At 32.7% G+C, this 17,619-nt stretch overlaps 2 long non-coding RNA genes across 2 annotated transcripts; one reads left to right on the top strand and one right to left on the bottom strand.

Moving 5' to 3' along the window:
* Window positions 1-6,386: 6,386 nt before the first annotated feature.
* Window positions 6,387-16,991, bottom strand: LOC143047548 (uncharacterized). The gene is made up of 3 exons (XR_012969595.1): window positions 16,514-16,991; window positions 6,907-7,304; window positions 6,387-6,542 (listed from the first exon to the last, which is right to left on the bottom strand). It is a non-coding gene; the product is annotated as an uncharacterized LOC143047548 (long non-coding RNA).
* LOC143047549 (uncharacterized) lies at window positions 8,151-16,520 on the top strand. The gene is made up of 3 exons (XR_012969596.1): window positions 8,151-12,304; window positions 13,315-13,396; window positions 15,720-16,520. It is a non-coding gene; the product is annotated as an uncharacterized LOC143047549 (long non-coding RNA).
* Window positions 16,992-17,619: the final 628 nt, after the last annotated feature.

The following is a 17,619-nucleotide window of genomic DNA, read 5'->3' as shown; positions in this document are numbered from 1 at the left end:
GGGGTTAAACACTTTAGCGGGATTCCAACCCTCCCCTAACATTGGACAGTAGAATAACAGTACAACATAGGAACGAACTCTAAAAATCAGTTGGAAAATGCTTAATTCATCAGATGGACAAGAATACAAGTGGACGTATATATCAATTTCATTTTCAAAAGCACACACGTGTCAATCTAGTACAAAGGAGGGTTTATGTTCATATAACATTCATGTTTACATTTCACGTACTCGTCCTGAATATGCATTTAGTTAGAAAATGAGTATTTTAATGACTCATTAAAACATCAATACTACAATCTGCGCAGTTTTACTCCTGTTCATGTTGATTATAAACATAGAAAAAAACGTAATAGAAAAATAACTGACCCACTGACATTTTACTTTGTGAAATTGCTAGAAACAGTACCTATGCAAAAGTAGCTGTGTATAGTTAAAGTTTAGTGCTGATGTTAACCCCAAGCACTGCAAATGTAAACTGCTTCTCAAACGCTAGACTATTAATCTCCAGCGCCAGAAAAAACACAGCTATTCACTATTAACTATTCACTTTAGTACAACCAAAGGTCTCTTTAGAAGCTGCCTGTCATAACTATACAGACACGAATAAAATGACAGTTGAAAAAGATAAGATTAAAATGACAATTGAAATGTCAAACAATATACAAAGTTTATGAATTTTGGCGGTCGTACATTTGTATGTATAATTGATACTAAGCTAGTTGAAAATTTAAATCACCAGAAGATCTCAACATTGTTCCAGAATATCTCAACCGATACCAGAAAATCTCAACATGATCTACTTCATAACATATAGCTTAATTAAATTATATTAGTAAAGAAAAGGAGCAAACTGTAATTTTATGATTATAAGGTTTTAGAAAAATACTAATTTACTGATATATACGTAGTTTATCAATGATTTCACTGTAATTTTGTCAATAGCTGACTGCACTGGCCACATTTACCTGCAGGAGAAAAGTCATTCCAATGTCATTTTAAATCATATTGGTCCGTGTTATACACGAAACAAATCCTAATTCAATTATCTATGGCATGACATTCTCCTATTTTACAAAAAAGTCATTGATTTTCAGTTAATTGACGAAAAGTCGACCTACCCTGTGTTTATTTTGGATATTTTGAACCAGAAAGACTCAACAGGAAGTGCCAGAATACTTTTTTCCGTCTCAACATTTTGGTTGAGATTAGATGGTTTACCAGGCGTGAAAAGGGACGAAGTTCGTATATATATATATCGATTGCATACTGATGTTAGGAATGTCAAAACTACAGTATTAAAGGTAGTTTTAATTTTAAAATGACTTAAGTCGTCAATTATTTTTACATTTATCAAAACATGACAAAGGTACAAATATCACTATTTGTATCCTTCAAAACAATCTTCTTGAGATGTTTTGCATTTCTTTAGATTAGTGGTTACATTAAGATCTTAGATAACAGTTATACATGTTATATTGGAGATGTGCACATAGCGATAAAAAGACTGAAACATACCCTATCAAAATTAAAGTACCGACATACTGATCATACAGATAACTTTCTATTGGTGTGAAAATTAAACTGTAATTTCGTTATTTGAACGAAGCACACCATTGATAGACATGTTGGCCTTTTTTCAAATGAATGCTTTTGTAAATATTTGATCGGCGATATGGGTTAGTTAGGACAAGCACGGGCTGTAAGGGCTGTAAAAGACAAACGTTTACTGATCAAGATGAATACTGTGGATTCATTTATTTTCTTGGGTACCAATTTTCGTGGATTGCGAAAAACTCACATATTCGAATATTTTTATATTCGTTGTTTTGGAAAAGTTTGCATGCATTCCTTTGGAAAATTTGTATTTCATTGAATATTTAAATTCGTGGTTCCCCTGTTCCCATGAAATCCACGAAAATTGGTATCCAACGAATATACTAAAATAAACTAAAACTGAGGGAAATTAAACGTATCAAATATAAGAGAACTACGACACAGCACCGAAATGTAACACACACACACAAACGAACTATAATGTACCCATATCCAGAAATCAACGCCACTTTGCTTATTTGAATATTATACTAAAGAAATCGGATACGGGTCACGGAAATTACATTAAAATGATAGGGAATTTTGAAACAATATCTGTTTTAATTTTAATTTAAGTGATAGACAGGTTGCCGGGCAGAAAATGAATATAAACAACAATATACACCATTTAAACGAAACATAATGACTGTTGTTTCAAAAATACAGGTTCCTGAGCTATTTTAAAAATCGAAGCGAGAGGCTTTTAACATTGCAGTGTAAAATACAGGATAAAATGGCTGAAACGTCAAATTTGCAAACTTCGTGTTGAAAATTGGCTTACAAGGTCATTACAAAAACAGGTTGCCGGGTGAAATATGAAACTTGAATTTCCAAAGAATAAGCAAGTCCGTGTATGTGTAGTCGTTGAACTCTAGGTTCCCACGTAAAATTAAAATGTCACTATTTCAAGAAGAATAAACTCACGAAGGCACGAAAAATTCACTAAATTCGCGTTCATTGTTTTGATTTTGACCACAGGAGTTTGAAATCCTATCAATAACGGGGTAAAAATATACCAAAGTCGACTATCATAGTAGAGCTTCTCTCGAAGAGAGAAGCGACAGGAATGCAACGCATTTTCCTACTTTTTTTAAAACGGACGTTTTGGGTCGGAATAAACGCTATCCGTCGATTGCAAAACATATTTTTACTTCAATTTACCATTTAAACTTCTTTGCAGGTCACTAATTATTCATTTACAGCTTATTTTGATGTCCAGACAGGACTCCAGATTTTCTGTAACTCCATACCCGGAAGTCCTAATGAATGGAGGATCGCACTGAATATATGCAAATCAGGTATTCTAATTTATTAAACAAACAGTCGAAATATATTATACAGATTTTTTAAGTACTTGCTAGTAATTAATTCTAAAGTATTATGATGTCGAACTATTAAAAAACCCGGTCTTTTTTTTCATTTAAATTGTTCAGTTAGTCAAGGGAAATAACTCTTTTCTGTAAAGAGTTTGCATGCGGGAAATTTAAATTTCACTTATTTGAAAACTTAAAACAGTGCTAGAAAGAAGACTTGAGTATGTCTAATCAGATTAATGCAGTTATATGGTAATACATGATTTCATCAATAGACAATACCCTAATGCAGTTATCTGCCCAATGATGTCCTCATTTAGAATTTCTATTGCACACAAAAAAGGGGGAGCATGCCCAAAAATAAGAAATTCATAAATTTTATGGTTTAAGAAGAGTTCCCAGCATTGCATAATTTATCAATAAAGGGATCCTTCTGTTAATTTTTTTTTATTGAAATTGAGGATGTGAACTGTAGTATTGATTAAAAAAAAATAAATTTAAAAAATCAAAATAATTATGCATAGATTCTTGAAATTTTTTCATTGAATGCAATTAAGTGTCTGAAACAAAATATACATTTCATATGAAATACATGCATTCAAGCTGGTGCCATAATAATCATTTATTTTTGTTATTTTATTGGTTCGTGAAGTCTAAAAAATAGTAGACCTGTTTTAATTGTGAATCAAGATTTCAAGCATTTATGCTTTTTTATCCTATTGCCAAAAAGGTATGTTAATGCATATGCAATATCACATTACCTACTTTTGCTTTTTTATGCATAAATAAAGAATTCAGAAAATAATAAAACATGGACAAATGACCTTAGGTTCTGATTCCAATCTTATGAAAAAAGTATATAAACTACTTAAAATGCGATTTCGGTTTTGTTATAAATTATCTATTTATATTATTCAAAATAATGGTAAAACCAAATTAAATGTATATAAATCAACCCCCCTTTTCTTTTTGTTTGTTGAAGTTAACTCAAATTTTTGGTCTGAATACTAGTACATGTATACTAAAAGGGTTACTTTTGACATTATATAATCACATGCACAAATGCTAGCATGTCAACAATTTAAAATATTGTACCAAAACTTTTGAAAGCTTGCTTTGACCAAATCTCTTCTATCTGTTATAGTGAAATGAAAATGGGCCTGTCTTAGAACCATTAATACTCTTTAACTAATCACCAAAGTTTACTTTTATTGGTTATTCTGTTTACTGGTTTATATATAGCTAGTAATGTATATAAATATATTTACCAGCTGCATGTATACAAGATATATTTCTGGTATAATCAACTCAAACCAATGTATTTCATTAAATGGTTTGCCTTTGACCTCAACTATTGCGTACTTCTGGTGCAAAATATGAAGCATACAATAGTTCTGATAGTCTATACAAATATACGAAACTTTTATTTCTTGTGTAAATCTGTGACCTTGTCAGTAGACCAAACTTATATAAATATAATATGGTCCATGATACAAATAAAATGTTGACCTAGGTGTATGACCTTTGTATGCAGACCAACCTTTTAAGTTACCAATATATCATATGGTGTGTAGTATAAATCAAGGGTTGACCTATGACCTTGTATGTAAACCAACTTTCAAATTATCAGGCTTTATATTCCATTGGATTTCAAAATAGAATAAGAATAAAAAGCCTATTAATATAAATAACATCACAGAATAAGAGTTCATGCAAATTAGCAACATGCATCTCTTTTCATACCACAACAATTATCTCTTAGAGTATTATCTATTAGTACGTGAAACCCAAAACAAATATGAAAAATCTACTATCAGTATCAATCTGTTATCGTCAAGATCTAGAAAAGGCCACCATTGTAAATAGTCCAAATCATATATTCTGAAGTCTCAACATATTAAATTGGTAAAACAGACTGACAACAATAACCATAGCCCACCTACTAATAAAGTTCATCTCTGGGAATTGACTGATGATTTGAAATATTGAAAATAATTTCAATGTAATAACGAGAGAACCTGTTAAATGGAGGACACAATTAATTGCAATATTAATCAAAATATTCTTGTTCTGTCCTGAATAAGAGTCTGTAAGCAGAAAACATGAAAATACATATAGCCATGTGTATTTGAGTTTGTTTACCACCTCCATGTTTGATTGTCCTTTTAAGTCTCTTTCACAACTCTTTTATCATTAGGTAATTATATACTAGTACTTAATATCAATTGATAACTGCACACAAAAGGAAACAAAAAAAAAACTTATTTTCATAATGTCAGTTGGTTACCGTTATGGGAAAATTTTAATAGAAACTATACTAGACAACAGATGTCCTTAATATGATTCAGATAAAGAAGGGCAGATTTTTTTTAACAAACTTACTATATGCTATAGACAGACACAAGGGTAAAGCAATATGTCACAATGACTGTCTGCTTTTATTTTAACAAGAGTGCACACACTGAAATGTCTCGCCTTCTTTACTTATCATTGATATTATGTTGATAGTCCTAAATATAAAGCTTTATTACAATTGTCACATAAAGGTTACATTAACCAAGATAACTAAACAAATGAACAAAGACCAATGAACCATGAAAATGAGGTCAAGGTCAGATGAACCATGCCAGGCTGACATGTACAGCTAACAATGCTTCCATAAAACAAATATAGTTGACCTAATACTTATAGTTTAATAAAAATAGACCAAAACACAAAAACTTAACACTGAGCAATGAACTGTGAAAATGAGGTCAAGGTCAAATAAAACCTGCGCGACTAATATGTAGATCATAAAATATTTCCATTCACCTAATTTAGTTGACCTATGACGTATAGTATCAGATAAAAAGACCAAAACTGAAAAACTTAACCTTGTTCACTGAGCCATGAAATGAGGTCGAGGTCAAGTGAAAACTGTCTGACGGGCATGAGGACCTTGCAAGGTATGCACATACCTAATATAGTTATCCTATTACTTGTAATAAGAGAGAATTCAACATTACAAAAAATCTGAACTTTTTTTTCAAGTGGTCACTGAACCATGAAAATGAGGTCAAGGACATTAGACATGTGACTGACGGAAACTTCGTAACATTAGGCATCTATATACAATAATGAAGCATCCAGGTCTTTCATGTTCTAAAATATAAAGCTTTTAAGAAGTGAGCTAACACCGCCGTAGGATCACTATCCCTATGTCGAGCTTTCGGCAACAAAAGTTGCAGGCTCGACAAAAAACAACTGTGGATGCAAATTTCTTACATTCACTTCATCACCATACCGTATGGGTTTTTCTCATTGTTGAAGGTGGTATTGTTGCCTATAATTACCATATTCACATCATTTGCAATTTAGTGGATAGTTGTCTCATTGGCAGTCATTCCACATCTCCTCCTTTTTATATTATCAACAATCAAACAATTGAAGATAAATCTTCCCATCCTGTGGGTCACTAACATTTGAAATGAGATTAGAAACAATCAAATTTTTATTGCAAATATATTTATATAAAATAACTAGCACAAATAACAAAAAAATGGCTGTCTAATTCATCAGATCAGAAGTTCTATACATGTCCCACTTGACTCCATGAATTCCAGAGCTCTTGTGATGAAATAACAAAACACCTCACTGAAATTACAAGAGAACTAAATATTGTAAAATGAATAATGTTATACATGTATACAAAAGTTAAAGATTCATTGTAATGGAACAAAATTCTAACATGATCAAAAGCTTGTCATGGTTTAAACAAAATTATGATGAACAGCAAAAGACCACTGTGGCCTAGCTTCCATTCAGAATTCAAAGCAACTGTCTCATCAAACCTTTAATCTTGAACAAGAAAGAGAAACTTAGTACCATGCTCTTTGATAGTTTGCTGCACTAGAAATAAGGGTCTCTAACCCACAACAATTGATTAACAGGCTCTTGATTTTGCATGTACAGTTAAAAATATTGGTGCTAAATGGAAAAAATACATTTACATGATTACCTTGGCCTACTGGAACCAATATATGTGGAGACCACTGTCATCTGTTCAATTCATTGGCGATCATCATTTTTAGAAGGTGTTAACTGGTTGTCATAGCTACATGGTTGTAACACCCTTCATAAGCCGGTATTAATATCATATCTTGGAGGAGTGTGCAGGATGATAACTGCTATGTTGGAATATCCCATTGTACTTTTGCCGATTCCAATATCAGCTCTAGAAGGTGTGACAGAACATTCCATTCCTTTTATATACTATCATGTTTTGCTTCTGTTGGTGGGGTACAAAGTAAGGGAGGTGTGGCTATAGAATGATATTTTTTTTCATCCCTCTGGCTCGTCTCTACTTAATGAATGTCCACTACTCTTGTGATGAAATAATAATGACCAAAATTTTCACTGAAATAAGAAAAGTATATTGTCAAATGAATCCTTTTTATGTCTAAAACAGAAATAAACACAGCATACCTTAAATCACATACTATAAGAACTGTTTGTTGAATTTATTTTAAGTGCCTCTGGCAATTCATTTTATGGATAATATAACACTTTTTATGACAAAAAAAAACACCCTATGCAGTATGGGCGTGGCTCATTGTTGAAGTACGTATGGTGACATATAGTTATGAATTTCTGTGTCATTTGGTCTCCTACAGGGTTGTCTCATTGGCAATTAACCAATTTATCTTATATCATGTTATCATGGATAAAAACAATATGTGTATGCAAGACTATCTAATATGATCATTTATTCAAAACACATGCTTTTCTAACAATTAATTCTTTTTTTATTTTTTGTCGAAATGTAACGCTTGTCTTATTTATATATGAATGTCCCAAGTAAAGAACTTGTTACAGCTAATTTCCTAATGTATGTAAATGAAGACTTTTGTTAGCTTGCTTGCTTTGTTTGTATATATTGTACAATTATATTGGGAAAATGTCAAATTAAATTTAAATATGATATATATATACAGGTTTAACTATGTCATATATATATTGTTTGGAGATATCAATCTTAATTACAAAACTTGAATAAACAATTATACAATCAAAGCAAGCAAGCCAACCAAAGTTTTACTCTACAAGCATTAGGAAATTAGCTGTAATGATTTTTCTTTTCTTTCATAGTGTTGGCACTCATATCAAACATTACTTTTATACTGTTAATCTGAGAGTATTTATAATATCTGAAAATTGAAACTATTAGGAAGATTTTTTTTTTGGGGGGAAAGGGGGTGAGGGTTTGGGGGGGAGGGAGTCACTTTTATCTTGCTAGATGTTAAAAAGAGGACTCATATTGGTTTTTTGTTTATATTGCAGGTTGTCAGTTAATTACGTGATTGAAGAGGATGAATGTGATTCAAAATTGACAGATGTTTATGAGGCTTGCATAGCCTTCTATTCCTTGAAGAAACAAGCACCTCCCAGTAAAGACTTATTAGGTAAGCTGATACCAAGAATTTTTGGTGTCAGTTCAACTTTTAAATATGAAAATTCCCAAAAAATTGTTGTCTACAAACATCTGAAAGTGAGGCCACAAAGCAACAGTCCTGCAATTATCCCAGCTCACTGCTCAACTTTGGAAGAAGATAATGCGTATAAAGTAAGATGTCCTTTACCAACTGTTGTTGATGGTAAACAACAATTTTGTGATGTTACCTTTGGCAAAGATGACACATGGCTCACACTTAATAATATAGATTTCAAAACTGGATTTCCTCTGCAGATAAACCAGGAAAATGTGAATGGTATGCTTAATGTAATATGTTCCCTTAAACTTTGTACTGGGATAAAAAATCCAGCTGAATTCACTTCAAAGGCATTTTTTAAGGAAACTTGTTGCATGTTGAATGACCCTGGTAATTGTTATGTAACCCAGAGATCAAAATCCTGTAAAATTTTGATAAACTGGACGGCCAAAAGTATAACCTGTCACACATGTGAAGATTCCTACAATAAAACTCAGTTGAAGAAAAAAAACAAGAAACGGGTTCATGAAGATGAAAATAAATCCCAACTAAACATTAAGAAAAAATGTGGGTCAGAAAGACCAGTTTTAACAGAAATAACAAATACTACAAATTGCATTGAGCCAGAACCTTTGGAACCTTTGCCTGGTAATACAACTGTAACCATTCAAAGTAATGAAAAAGAAGCTAATTCTTTCCTTGATGAAACCTTAGAAAAATCTATCCCACTTTCAGAAGAGGATCATGATGATCTTGAACAAATTTTGAATTTAGTTTTAAAAATGGATGTTCCAGAAAATTTTGCAATTCTATTAAAATCACAACTGAATAACTGCAAGAAAGGTATAGATATTCACCAGAGACGGTGGGACCCTAAAATTATTAGCTTGTGTCTTACTCTTTTTATAAGGTCTCCACAAGCATATAATGACCTTAAAAAATCTGGATTTCTTGAATTGCCATCAAAACGGTTATTGCAATATTATAAAAATTCTGTAAAACAAACTCCTGGATTCAATAAAGGAAATCTTACTTGGATGATGAAAGAAATGGAAAAACAAAACGTTTCTGAATTTGGAAGACATGGAGGAATAATAATTGATGAAATGTCTATTCAGGATGACCTCATTATTACAAAATCTGGTGATTCTTGGAATATTGTTGGATTTGTAGATATTGACACAGTTAACAATAACATTGACATAATTAGTAAAAATAAAAAAACTGTGGAGCTTGCCACTCATGCTCTTCAGTTTGTTTTTCATGGACTAACTGGTTTCAGATGGCCTGTTGCTTATTTTGGATCTTGTACTGCAACAGCACACCAACTTTACAACACATTTTGGAAATGTGTTGATTTAATGGATGATCATGGATTTACCATTGATTATGTCATGGCTGATGGAGCTTCAACCAATCGTACTTTCACAAATATGTTATTTAACGAAATTAATCCCAGGGAAAATAATTTTGTGTTTAATGATACCTTTTGCAAAAGTCACAAAATGTGTGCTATTCAGGATATAATGCATGTCATTAAAAAAATAAGAAATAACATAGAATCCAGCAAGCAGGAACACAAAACAAAAGCTGGAAGATACCTTATTATAAATGATAAACCAATAATATGGGAGCACTGGATGGAAGCATTTAAATTTAATTTTCAAAATGGCTTTGCAATACACCATAAGCTTACAGAGGAACACATAATTCTAACACCTGCATCTAAAATGCGCAATCAATTGGCAGTTCATGTGTTAAACAAAGACATGCTTTATCTCATGAGATCATATCAGGCAACTTTACCCAGGCCTGAAATTTTGGCATCAACTGTAAAACTATTGGAACATACCTCCCAGTTGGTAGAAATATTTTGTACACAAAATCAAACAGTTTCATCTATGGATAATCCCAAGTTTGAAAAACTAAGGAACATTATTAACTTTTTTAACACATGGGAAGAGACTGTAGATAAATCTGTTATGCTAGTCAACTCCAAAAATTTAATAACAAGAGAAACCAGAGAAGACATTAATTCATCACTAATGGGGTTTATATCCCTCTGTGAAATTATGCTCAAGAATGGCAATAGCATTAACCCTGGATATATGAATTCAGATTTAGTGGAAAATTTGTTCGGCCAACAAAGAGGAATTAGGAATGGTGCCAACACAAACCCAACTTTAGCACAGTATGGGCCTGCTAATACGGCTATAATTCTAGGGCAATGCAGTGTGTCCAATAAGTCTAATTCTGGAAAAGCAGCATCATTTTTCACTGCAACAACACCCTGTCCTTTGAATCCCAATCGAAATAAGTCAAATATATCTATGAAGAGAGGAATTCGACTTTAATGTGACAATACTGGTAGTCAATCAGCTGTTCAATTTTAAACTGTTAATAACATTTTATTGTTGTATTGCCATACTAGATTCAGCAAAATATTTGGTTATTTCATCACAGGAACACTGGAACATGCTATTGCCATACTAGATTCAGCAAAATATTTGGTTATTTCATCACAGGAACACTGGAACATGCTATTGCCATACTAGATTCAGCAAAATATTTGGTTATTTCATCACAGGAACACTGGAACATGCTATTGCCATACTAGATTCAGCAAAATATTTGGTTATTTCATCACAGGAACACTGGAACATGCTATTGCCATACTAGATTCAGCAAAATATTTGGTTATTTCATCACAGGAACACTGGAACATGCTATTGCCATACTAGATTCAGCAAAATATTTGGTTATTTCATCACAGGAACACTGGAACATGCCATTGTCATTTTAAATTCAGAAAAGTGTTTAGTTATATCATCACAAGAAAACTGGAACATGCCATTGTCACTTTATATTCAGCAAAGCGTTTAGTTATATCATCACAAGAAAACTGGAAGATGCCATTGTCACTTTAAATTCAGCAAAGCGTTTAGTTATATCATCACAAGAAAACTGGAACATGCCATTGTCACTTTAAATTCAGCAAAGCGTTTAGTTATATCATCACAGGAAAACTGGAACATGCCATTGTCACTTTAAATTCAGCAAAGCGTTTAGTTATATCATCACAGGAACACTGGAACATTCCATTGTCACTTTAAGTTCAGCAAAGCGTTTAGTTATATCATCACAAGAAAACTAGAACATGCCATTGTCACTTTAAGTTCAGCAAAGCGTTTAGTTATATCATCACAAGAAAACTGGAACATGCCATTGTCACTTTAAATTCAGCAAAGCGTTTAGTTATATCATCACAAGAAAACTGGAACATGCCATTGTCACTTTAAGTTCAGCAAAGCGTTTAGTTATATCATCACAAGAAAACTGGAACATGCCATTGTCACTTTAAATTCAGCAAAGCGTTTAGTTATATCATCACAAGAAAACTGGAACATGCCATTGTCACTTTAAGTTCAGCAAAGCGTTTAGTTATATCATCACAAGAAAACTGGAACATGCCATTGTCACTTTAAGTTCAGCAAAGCGTTTAGTTATATCATCACAAGAAAACTAGAACATGCCATTGTCACTTTAAATTCAGCAAAGCGTTTAGTTATATCATCACAAGAAAACTGGAACATGCCATTGTCACTTTAAATTCAGCAAAGCGTTTAGTTATATCATCACAAGAAAACTGGAACAAGCCATTGTCACTTTCAATTCAGCACGAGAAAACTGGAACATGCCATTGTCACTTTAAGTTCAGCAATGCGTTTAGTTATATCATCACAGGAACACTGGAGCATGCCATTGTCATTTTAAATTCAGGAAAGCGTTTAGTTTTATCATCACAAGAAAACTGGGAGGTGCTGTTGCCGTATTGGATTGATCTTTCAGCCAAATGTTTGGTTATCTGGGACTTGCCATTGCCACCAGAAAATTGGACAGATTTCAAGAAGCCAATATAATGAACAGGTAAATATATTTATAATTGTACCACTTTTTTATTTCCAAGGATACTTTAAAAGCTTAAGGTCAACAGGAATCGGGTCTGATGCTGATTCATGTTGAAATCAATAAAAACTTTTAACACTCTGTGAAGAACAGGATCGGTATGTATTGGAAACATTCACTCTGCAACCAATAAACTTTCCTGCATGTCTTGTTCATTGTGGAGCCTTGCTGTTATTAATGATATACATAAGAAAACATATGAAGGCGTCACAGATTCTGAGTAAACTTCAGTAAAGATTCTGCTTAAGATATGAATAGAAAGAAACCTGTATACACTAACTATTTATTATCATCAAATACATGTACTTTAGGCCACAGTTGGCTTTGAAAAAATCTGCTGATTATTTCAGTGTATACGTACAAATGGAAAATTTAACAGTACAAGTATGGAAAGAGGAATTTAAAAAAAAATGAAGAATAATGGGGTGCTAAATATAAAGAATAGAGAATAATGAGCACAATGAACATTATGAGCAATAGAACAGTTTTGAATGCCCTATCCAGCCTAGTGTTGGTTAAATAAGGTTATCTTTACAGCATAACATATTTATTGAGTTTCTTCCTATAATTAAACGAGAATGTGTCCATAGTACTTAAATGCTGCACTCGCACTGTCTATTTTTTCTATAAGAAGATGTGGTATGAGTACCAATGAGACAACTCTCCATCCAAGTCACAACTTGTAAAAGTAAACACTGTTCAGTGGACTGTGAAATTCGGTTCAAAACTCTAATTAGGCATTGAAATTAGAAAGATTATAAGTTGATTGGACTTCAACTTCATCAAAAACTACCTTGACCAAGTATTTAAACTGAAGCAGGACACATGGACGGAAAGACTCACACCGAAAAACATAATGCCCCTAGGCTGGCAAGAAACTCAAGCGATTCATACTTTTCGAATTAGTTAGTGTCAATTTTTAACAACCTGAACCATTATTATACCTTTACTTATAATTTTCTTTTTTTCAGTTTAAAGAATATAGCTGTTATAAGGATTAACTTATTAATTTACTGGGTCCATAATCATTTACTGTTAAAGTATGTAATTTTGGTAAGTTATTATTTTTGTTTTTTTAAATTATATCTATATGATTGCAAATGAGATACATGTAGATATCCACAAGAGACCAGTTAATTTGGATTTAAACAGTATATATAAATTAAATGACACTACATTCTTCAACAATGACTAAAACCAATAATGTATTGTCAGCTAGGAAATGCACAGATATGTCAATATTTAAAAAAAATCAACTGGAAACCTGTCCCTTAAATTGATTAGCTAAAACAGAATTACGGTATAATCATTACAATTCGTAATTCTTAGTGTTGAATTTTTAACAATTGTAGGCCATGAAAGAAATTGTTTGTTTGCCCTAACCCTATCTTCCTAGGGGGGGGGGGGGGGGTCAGACCCCCCTTTTTTGGGCAGATCAATGCATTTGAATGGGGACAGGTAAATGCCCCCCCCCCCTTTATCCTGTGTTGGGAACCCCTCTTTTTAAAATGGCTGGATCCGCCAATGTCTACCCAAAAGATAGCTGCTTACTCAAAATCTTTTATTGTTCTGATGTGAAAAAGTTATTTTTAATTATATAACCAGATAGTCATTTTGGAAACAAATAGAAAATGCTTACCTACATTGTACCCACTGTTTCCACGGTTGGGTAGGGTTTGAACAAACCGAATTATTTTTAGGTGTGGCCTAATATAAGACACTTAATGAACCTTTTATTATTTTTTTCAATGTGAAGACACAGTTTTTGTTTGTTAATCTTTTAAATTTTTCGGGCATATTTTTTTTATATATAAATAATCCCAAAAGTATATTGAAACAGTATGTTGTTGTCTCTATGACTTGCCCATTTCAATTCTTAAATCAATGTTTGATGACAAGAGTCACAGTCAAAAAATTACATCCGACTACAAATGTACCTTGTACATATTTTGAGGATTAACTACAAATGTAATTTACACTCATAATAACTTATACATGTAGTTCCTTATAACATGTTATATCTTCACCTAACATTTATCTATAATCCGTCTTAAGGTTTTATCCAAAGATTAAAAAATAAACAGCATGCTTTTGGGGGTTGACACTGGTACGAAAGTCATTGAATGTACAGTTTTAAAAAGTTTTATAACAAACAGTTATTGTAAACATTTCCAAAAAAATAATATAAATATTTTATTGCAACAGAAGACAATAACAATAATAAGACCAAATAATAGACCTGTGTGTTTAGTTTCTAGGTATTAAATTAAAAAAATAGGGTCGATACATGTACATGAACATTTGTAGGTAGGATTTTATTGGTATGCACCAGCCACTCACTAGATGAAGGGGGAAGTAAGTTTTACCATTGTCCATCTAAACCTATGAATAGTACTTTACAAAATAGGTTTCCATTTTCTCACTTTATATGAGGAGATGTGGTATGATTGCCAATGAGACAACTCTCCACAAGAGACCAAATGATACAGAAATTAAGAGCTTCATTTACATTGTATAGGTTACTCATAGGCAGATCCAGGGGGATCAGGGCCCCCTTTCATGGGAAAAATTTGGTGGACTATATAGGGAACTACTGAAGCATGACTTGCCCATGTATAAGTTATGCAACTTTTTTTCTATTATATCAGTGTTCTCCCCAAGACCTTCTAGCATCATGGTAATGTGATGTTATATTTCTGAATGTGATTTTCTTATAGATTGTGTTATTGATGTGATGCCATAATTTTAAGAAACATGCATGATGGTATATGAAATTTTTTAACAGGATGCGCTATGAAATATCTGGGGAGTACACTGTATACATGTCTGTGGATCTGTACATGTGAACATGTGGCATGGTCACAATCTCCATACATGTATATTTAACCTTGTTTTCTGAACATTGCTTGTCCAACTTTCTATTAGACTCCCTTTAATTTTTTCTGTCAACAAATTATTAAAAAAATTTTGCTCAATTTTCAAGTTTAAGTCAACTTATCTACAGTAATGTAGGTAACTGATATGCATGCCCCCCCCCCCCCCCACTTCCTGATTTCAGTGAACTTACCAACTCAGGTACAACCTCTTTTTAGTGTCAATACATAGAACCACTACAAATAAACATAGACAGAAAAAAAGGGGGGAACCCCACAAATGCCTGTGTTATGTTAGCCCATCAATATTTCGTTCTGTACTTAGTACTGTCCCATGCAACTTATTAGTCTAGTACAATTTTGTGTACATGAACATGATATAAGTTGTGTGATGCCAATGTATTTGTATATTGATATTTAACAGATGAGGCCCCTGGATGTGAAGTCACATGAAATTTTAGGTTATGGTGACAAATGCTTGAATTAACTTAATTATTTTTCAGGACACTATATCCAAAATGAAATATCAAACCTGTATGATTAACAGTGTTATAGTAATGGACCTTCAGAAGTTAACATGGACAACCACATGCTGTACTCTGCTGACAAATGGGTTATAAAAGATAAATTCAATGAATGCTAGCCAAGGGATGCTCAACACAATATCAAAGACAAATTTATATCTGACTGTTATTTTGTAAAGCGTTGTACATTACAATATTTTTCTTATGGGAATTGCAAGAAATTATTATATCAAGTGTAGGCACCACCTATCATCATCATTTGAAGGGGGCATATTATTTTTTTTACTTTGCTAAAAAAGAAACAACAATTTTTGTTATATCAAAAGCACAGAGAAACAAGAATTTATTTTTTGAAACATAATGTAAAATATTTATTTAACTTCCATTCTGAAACTTTGCCTCACAAGATAAATGATCAGTGCCAAATAACATACATGAGAGGGCCACGAGGCCGTTACCAGGCATCCGACAACTCTAAATAGAAAAATGTGCCAATTTTTTGCATCAAGTTTTATAAATAATTTTATATCATATGTGAATAAAATAGAATTATACTTCAGAAATATTATTTTTCATGTTTTAGTTCTGCCTCATTCATACCAGCAGCAAGTAACAATCTTTTTATCTCGTGGGCCACGAAGCAAACCTGACATACGACCAAAAAATTACTTGCGCCAAATTTCAGTATTTTTTGCATCATGTTTTACCAATCATTTTAAACTAATTAAAGTTTATAGGTGATACAATATATACTCATACTTCACAATACTTGCCTTCCCTCTTCCACACATGCCAGTAATTAATAAATTATGGCCTTCCATAGCCTTGTTTAACGAAAATTGACGTCTATCGCACATTCTGCAGTTTTGACAGCTGATTCACAAAGTGTGGGAAAGAAATCGGAAGTGGGCGGTTCTGGGTGATTTCCCATTACCTCATTTGCATATATTCAGTGCGATCCTCATTCATTAGGACTTCCGGGTATGGAGTTACAGAAAATCTGGAGTCCTGTCTGGACATCAAAATAAGCTGTAAATGAATAATTAGTGACCTGCAAAGAAGTTTAAATGGTAAATTGAAGTAAAAATATGTTTTGCAATCGACGGATAGCGTTTATTCCGACCCAAAACGTCCGTTTTAAAAAAAGTAGGAAAATGCGTTGCATTCCTGTCGCTTCTCTCTTCGAGAGAAGCTCTACTATGATAGTCGACTTTGGTATATTTTTACCCCGTTATTGATAGGATTTCAAACTCCTGTGTTTTGACCGCCTGACAACTTTACGGAAATATCAAAGTGATTGTAAATAAGGACTCTGTGACGGGCAACTTATAATATCCGTGTTTTAAAGATTTTAATGATATCAAGTCTATCAAGCCAGTCCAGTTCAAAGAACTATCACGTGGTACAATTCTCATTTACATATTATGAATATTAATTAGCAAAACCACTACTAATTTCTGGCTATGGCTGACTTGGTACTGGGAATTTTATGAAAAAATGGTGGGTTGAACCTGGTTGTGTGGCATGCCAAACCTGCTGCTTTATTGGCAGTGTTGATTATAACATTAAAATGACAACATTACACGACAGGGTTACAATAAATAAACAGATAAATAGGAGAAAATATAGGACAGAGAAACAAACGAATAATAGCCATCAAAGGGTTACAGGTTAAACAAATATTTTTATACGCAAGACGAGCGCTACGTCCACACAATATATGCTCAGATGTAAAAAGTTTGAAAGCATAACAACTACTAATCGCCGAGGACAAAAATTTGTAAAAAGTTGTGAGGCCAGGGTTATCCGCCTGGTTCCGAAAATTTAGAAAGCATTTGGATGAAATTCAAGATTAGATTTGTATGACTATCTAACTTAT

The sequence above is a fragment of the Mytilus galloprovincialis genome, chromosome 10 (assembly GCF_965363235.1).
Source record: "Mytilus galloprovincialis chromosome 10, xbMytGall1.hap1.1, whole genome shotgun sequence".
Taxonomy (NCBI): Eukaryota; Metazoa; Mollusca; class Bivalvia; order Mytilida; family Mytilidae; genus Mytilus; species Mytilus galloprovincialis.
This window is presented reverse-complemented; position numbering and strand designations above follow the sequence as displayed.